Consider the following 6,825-nt stretch of genomic DNA (forward strand, 5'->3'; position numbering starts at 1 on the left):
AAAAGAATCTATGCAAATTGCTTTAAAATTTAAAAAAGAAAGGAACCCCTCAGCTTCTGTTATTATAAGGCTCTGCTCTTCTTTTGGCTGGGTCCCGAGGCCTGGAGGGGCTGGTGTCACCTTCACTGCATCACACCTTGGGCCCTCCTGCAAGGCCTCTGCTGGGACACCAGGAGGTTGAATAAAATTGAAGATGGTGACCTACCTAGTATAAGTCTTCATGCTTCTGATGATTCATCACTGACAGACTGATGTCAGACGAGCCCGGGAAGATGTTTACATCCTTTTTTAAAAAAGGGAAACGGAAACATTTTTCTGCAAAACCATCTGCAAACACTCCTCTTCCTCACGGGAACTTCTGGCTTGAGCTCTAAGCTGATTCTCCTGGGTTATTGTGCCACCTTGGACAAACTGCTAGTTTTCCTCCTAATAGATGAGGCTCCCAACTCGTGGGTAGGTAGAATGAGAACATTTAAGGCAGCAGTTTGCAAAGGGCAGTGAGTTCAATTCTACTGAATACTACCTTGTAGTAGACTGTGGTAAGGAAAAAAAAAAAAAACTATGTTATTTATATAGAATAGCTCATGGAGTCCTCCCAGCTAAAGGAGGTGGATCTAACAAGATTAGTCCCCTTTTACAGAAGGGGAAGCTGAGATGTGAAAACATTAAGTAAATTCCCTTCTGTGTCAAAGCGAGAAAGAGGTCCCCTTGCCTTTGGTTTAGACTCAGGGTTCTTGACTAAAATACCAACATTCTAGCTTTGTTCCTAAGCTAGTTGCTGATAATTCCTCCTAAATCGCAGCGCACAGGAATTCTCTTGCGTTCCTACTCACCCGGAGGCAGAAAGGAGTTAATTAGCGGGTGGTGGTGGTGGTGGTGAAGAGCCTTTGGATTATGGTGTTAGAAGCCTGACTCTCCCTTATCAACCGTTTGACTTTTGTCAAATCTTCATTTCCTCATCTGTAAAATGGGCTTGCCTATTGATCTCATGGGCTCTTTGTGAGGAAAGCAGAAGGTCTCCCGCTTTGCTGGGTGCCTGAGATGTTGTAAATGTATCCTCGAGTGAGAGCGATTATTATTTTAACAGCAAATGTCTTTAATGACAATGTTACTGTCATTTTGCATTTCCAAAAAACAAGGTCCCTCCCCCCTCAGAAAAGAAAACACTGACACCAGTTGGTCTCCTCGTTGTGCTTTAACCAAACAACCAAGGAGGGGCCTCAACTGTGGACCAGCTCCTTTCCGTGGGCGGATCACCGAACCCCTAGGAGGTCACATGGATTTCCCAATGTCTTTGAAGGTAGTAAATGAAATACAGACCCTTGCAATCTTGTCTCTCCTGGAGCCTAACCGCTTAGAGGTGTGTGCGTGGTGGAAGTGTCAAAAGAGGGGCCCCTTTAGATAAATGAGAGAATTAAACTATTAAGGGGAGAACTTGGAAGTGTGTTCTTTTCTTGGCTACACAATCTGACCATCACCTCCCAATGTGGAAAATAACCCTGCTACAGAAGCAGATCTGGTCCTTCTATTGATTATTTATTGAGGTGCTTGTTCTGTGCCAGACAATATTTTAAGGCGCTGGGATACAGCAGAATACACAACAGAAGAGTTCCTGCCCTCAGGGAGCTGGTGTGAGTGTGAGTGTGTGCGTGTGCGTGTGTGTGTGTGTGTGTGTGTGTGTGTGGAGAGAGAGAGAGAGAGTAACATTAATACTTCTGTGCAGTAAACTACCTGCCTCTGAACAGGATCCTTCCTGGTGGGGATGGATCAACTAGATCTTCCTCCCTCTCTTCCTCCTTAAAGCCAAGGGCACAGGTTTTCGTGCAGCTGGCTCATCTCTGGGTAGGATTGAGGAGAAAGGAAGAGACACTGACTCCACTTCCTTCCCTAGCAGAAAATAAGTAAAGCACTGGCACAAAGAGATTCCTCCGACAAAGTACTCATCAAGCAGGCAATTCACAGGCGTCCTGCCCTCCTCCATCCCATTCCTGCAGGAGCTGGGACCTAGAGGAGGCAGAGATCCTGGCACTGGTGCTGGGACAGAAATGATGGCAGTCAGTGGAGGAGAACCAAGAAGACTGGCAAGGGCTGAGGTTGCATCCAGAGGTTTGGGCAACTCATAGGAACAGCTACCCTGTGCCAGGCATGCTTCTAAGTGCTTTACATGCAGGAGCTCAGTTAAACCCTCCAGTGCCCTGTGAGATAGGTGTTGCTATTAATCTCCATTTCAGAGATGAGGAAATTGAGGCACAGAGAGACTGAGTAAAAGTAGCCCAAGGTCACATGGGTAGTATACTGCAGGTCTAGGTCAGATTTGAGCCTGGATAGCCTGTTTCCAGGGTCTGCGTGCCTAATTCTACTACCAAACTGCTTAGCAAAGGACCGCATTTCAGAAAGAGATGTGCACCTTTCTCAAGGTGAAACTAAGTGCCCCCAGGGTCCTTTGAAGTCCAAGAATCTCCGTGTGCTGCCTTCCCTCACACTTAGAGCCCCGGGTTGGAGATGTTAAGAGTCTTCTTTACAATCCTCCTCCCTTGGGCAGATGAGGAAACTGAAGATGCAGGGGACTTCCCCCAATGTCATTGGGAAACGGTGGTTTCTTGGTGGAGCCCGGATGCATGTCAAGGGCTTTGCGGCCAAGACCTGCTTCCCTTCCTATAGACTCTTCAAGGGTCCAAGGTCAGAGAAATCTCAGTCCTTCCATCACAAACCCAGAGATAGCATCAGAACTGATCAGGGATGGGTGGGCTTTCTCTGAGATTCCCCCTGCGTGGGCTCCATCTTGAGGGCTGCTTTTTTGTCCTGCTCCATGGAGGTGCTTCCTGTAGTGAGGAGGAAACTGGTGTGAGGATGGATCCACAACACATACCAAGCTGACAGGTCAGGGAGTCAATCTTCTATCCTTGAAGCCTTCTGATCAGAAACAGTAGAGCCCACTTTACATCAGTTACTGGCCTGAGGAGGTGGAGGGTGCCAGGTTAACGGGAGATTCCTGGCTCTTCCAGGAGATAGAGATTCTATCACCAGCCAAGTGAAATAAATATAAGGTGTTTGTGACATTATAGCTGGAGTAACAAAAATCCTTTAACCAGATAAGGCTTGGCGTGGGTGAAAGGATTCTATGTTTGTATGTTGAGTGGGGGGGTATCTGAGGCCTGAATTAGGGCTTCCTTAGAGAAGCTCCACCCAGGGCTCCTGCCTGGCAGGCCTCCTGGCCTAACTCACTAGACAGCTTGCAGGAGGCCCTTGGTCAGTGGGGCTTTGCAACAGTGACATCCAGGAATCAGAAGTTGGGGACGCCCACGCGGGCCCCAAATGGTTTTCCTGGAAGAAACAAACAAACAAAAAACAAACAAAAAAACCCCCAGACTTTCTGCTAGTGGGACCCAACCCGAGGAGTCCAGCGCGGAAGATTACATCTGGGCTTATCTATACGCCCCACCACCCCAGGGATCTTATTCATTATAGGCTTACGATTTATTGTAAATCTGTCACGGGAAGATCAGTCGTGAGGTTAGTATTGCTGACTCCTGGCCACACCTGCATCTTATGGGTGGGCCTTAAGGGTTCTGGGAATGGAAACAAAAACTCCTTCTCGAGGCGTCGTCTCTAGTCCCCCGACCGCACCCCCCAGGCCCCCTCCCCTCCCCTCCCCTCCCCGCCCCTCCCCGGCATTTTTCACTTTCTGTCTAAATTTGGAGGCGCCCGGCAGCCATCTTGCGGTGGGGACCCGAGAGGCCGCGTCGGGCGGGTCCCGGGCGCGCCGCGCGCTCCTCCGCCAGCGCCCGGCGGTCCCGGCTCGGTGCCTTTCAGGGGCAGGGGTTGGCGCGGCCCGGGCCCCGCGCCCTTCAGCGGCGCCGCCGCACTCACCCGGGCCGTCGTGGCGGTGCAGCGACGCTGTGTGCGGGGCACGGCCACGCCGCGGCGCCGGGAGGGGGCCGCCTCCGGGGCCTCGGGCCCTCTGCGCCCTCTGCGCCCTCTGCGCCTCGCCGGCCGGTCCCGCCATCCCCCGGGGTCTCCTTGGAGCGGGGACGCAGGCTGTCTAACCCGAGAGGATGCTCGGGCATTCCTCCCACCCGAACTCCGCTCCTGGCAGGAGACGGGAGGGGAGGCTGGGCCTTTCTTGGGAGCCCTGGGAACTGAGCGCGGCCGCCCGGGCGTCTGGCCTGGGTCGGCGGCCCGGCTGGCGGCTGTCCCCGGGCTGCGCGCTCGGCGACCGCGGGCACCGGGCTGACCTCGCCCGCTTCCCTGCCGCGCTTCTGGGTTCCTACTTTCGCTTTGCGCGCACACGGCCCGGGTGTCGGATTTCCCCGGGAATCGGGATTATTCCATCTGCAATTTATTCGAACCCTAAGATTCCAAGAAAATCTATCACGAGCGTTCACATCTGCAATTTTACTGATCAATCTGATCGAGTGGGAAAGGAAGGCATCGGGTTCTCGGTAGTGGAAAGTGAAAAAAGTGCCTGGTGGTGGTGGGGGTCCCATCAGGTCCTTGCCTCCCCTTGCTTAAAATCATTCTGAAAGAATTTTCTTTGGGGGGGGGGATCCGACTTGTTTGCAATACAGATTTCTCCTCTTTAATTCTAGGGACTGGAGAGAAATGATCTTGGTCGTTTTTTTGTTTTGTTTTGTTTTTTTCCAAACGACTAAGAAAAAAAGCAATCCCAACAGGCCCCGGGGATCAGGCCCAGAGTGCTCACCCCAGGAGCGCCTCAGACCAGCCAACGTTAGGCACACGAAGCACCCTCGAAGCTGCCGGGGAGCAGGGAGGGGATGCCGGACACAGGTCGTCCGGCTGGGTCCCCAGGAAAGCTCTTCCCGTCCTCAGCGCAGAGGACCCTGTGCTTGGTCCCCCAAGGCCCGGGCGCCAGCTGCGCTCTCTCTGCCCGCCCCGAGCCGAGGCCGCCGACCATGGGTAAAAACTGGGGATTCTTAGGGATTCTGGAGCCACTCTGAGGGCGAGATCGAGTTTGTCCCACGACCTTGGCGCCGGGAAGCTGTGGAAAGAGACAGACCCCAATTTTCTCCCCTTGGAGTTGAAACAAAACCTGAAAGCCCGAGGTTACCCGCACCGCCAGAGGTGGCGCCTCGGCGGCGGGGGCGGCCAGAGCTGCGTGCCCGCGTGGTTCCCAGGCCCGGGTTCTGTTTCTCCCCTAGTTGTAGAGTTAGTTACCGAGCTGGTTAGCTAATAGCCTGCCCCGAAGGGCATTTACCCAAACGCCGAACCTGGCCTCACGCTGCGTCCCCGCGTCCGCCCGACCGAGAGTTGCCCGGCTGGGCTTCGGGGAGGAGGGACGGAGGGAAATTCTTGGTAATTAGAGGGGAGGTTTTCCCGGGACGCCCCTCGGTGAAGTGGCCTTGGCTTCGGTCGAGGAACAAAAGACTAAGGTGCCTGAGCGCCGCGCGCCCTTGGGGCCCGACGCGGCCCGCATTCACGCCCCTCCCCGCGCCGCTGCGGCCGCGGGCTTTGTGCGCTCGGGCCGCGCGCAGCGCTGCACCTGCCCGGCTTTAAGTACCTTGGCGAGGCGGCGCGGGCGGCTGTTCTAATCGCCATCTCCAAAGTACCTGCTCATGAATAAACACCAGCCCCATTTATCAGGTACTTAGCGCTCATTGTGAAGGGGAAATTGGCCCTTTTCTGAAAGTGTCTATCCTCAGCCCATCTGCACAGTCGTGGCTGCAGAATTTCCCCCACCCTTTTAGTCACACACACGCAACACGAGGCTCCTCCAGGCTAAGATAAACTCGCTTTTCTTTCGGTAAATGCGTGATTGAGCCGCCACAATAGACGGAGAGGAGGAGGCCGCTGGGTCAATTGCCCAGGTCTCTCCCATTGATAGGAAAAGTCAGCACGCGGAATGCACGGTCTTCTCAAAGCCTTGTCCTGTGTTCCGGCTACAGTGCCTGAGGACACATGTGCACAGAACCCCGCGGGTCCCCTAGACATTGGGCAAAATATTGGAAAAGGTGACCCAGGGTGTCCAGTGTCCATCAACTTTAGCTGGATGGGCCCCAGCCCTTCCCTGTCCTTGGTTTTCCATCTCGCCAGTGGGGCTCCACACCTGGGTCTGACCCTTAAGGAATAGGAATGCAGGACTGCAGGACAGAGGATATAAGAATAATCTGGGCAACTCAATTTGCAATACCCCTGGCCAATACAGGGAAAAGTCGCTCTTCTGGGCCGGTTCAAATGGTAACTTCTAGCCCAACACCTGTCAGGTTTCTCTGAGGGCAGGAAGGGAAGGGGTGGCCAGCCTAGCTCACACAACTGTGGCCACTCCGCAGAAGGTATAAAAGCAGGGTAAACAGGCATAAACGTGTAGATGCCGTCAAAGTCGCACAAGTGGGTTTATAAACACGCTTGCGTCCAGAGGGTTCGCTTGTTAGAGGACTAATGCATCCATTCCTTCCAACATATGTGCTTCCAACATATGTGCACGGGCTTGCGTTCCCAGGGCTCTGTTTCCTGGGTGGAATCCACCAGGAAACACAATTGATTTTCTGGACCTGCGTACTGCCACAGGCAGCTCTGAAAATGAAAGTGTTTGCTAAGTGTGGAGATTTCACCAATCGAACGTTTTAAGATGGCTTTGTCTTCGTTCAGCTCTCCCGGTGTCATTCTGTGTTTTACAAATAGAATCCCAGAGCCATGGCCAAGAGCCCCGCTCTGTCGCCCAGCCCTTACATGGCTCCTGTGGTCACAGGGGTTCAGGAATCCGAATATTTAGAAAACCTCTGTATATTGGGGTTTCCTAGCTCGATCCCTTTATGCTAAAGGCAGGCAGCCTCTGAAAATCCAGCCTCTTGTCTCTTGCCAACGACT

At 53.3% G+C, this 6,825-nt stretch overlaps 2 long non-coding RNA genes across 2 annotated transcripts in view; one reads left to right on the forward strand and one right to left on the reverse strand.

The window, feature by feature from the left end:
• Window positions 1–6,825, forward strand: part of LOC140610285 (uncharacterized) — a 43,446-nt gene that overhangs the window by 2,020 nt on the left and 34,601 nt on the right. The gene's annotated exons all lie outside the window — the stretch shown is intronic.
• On the reverse strand, window positions 1,177–4,234 carry LOC140610274 (uncharacterized). Its single transcript, XR_012012006.1, has 3 exons — window positions 3,871–4,234; window positions 3,475–3,569; window positions 1,177–2,822 (listed from the first exon to the last, which is right to left on the reverse strand). It is a non-coding gene; the product is annotated as an uncharacterized lncRNA (long non-coding RNA).

Source organism: Canis lupus, chromosome 2 (genome assembly GCF_048164855.1).
Source record: "Canis lupus baileyi chromosome 2, mCanLup2.hap1, whole genome shotgun sequence".
Classification (NCBI taxonomy): Eukaryota; Metazoa; Chordata; class Mammalia; order Carnivora; family Canidae; genus Canis; species Canis lupus.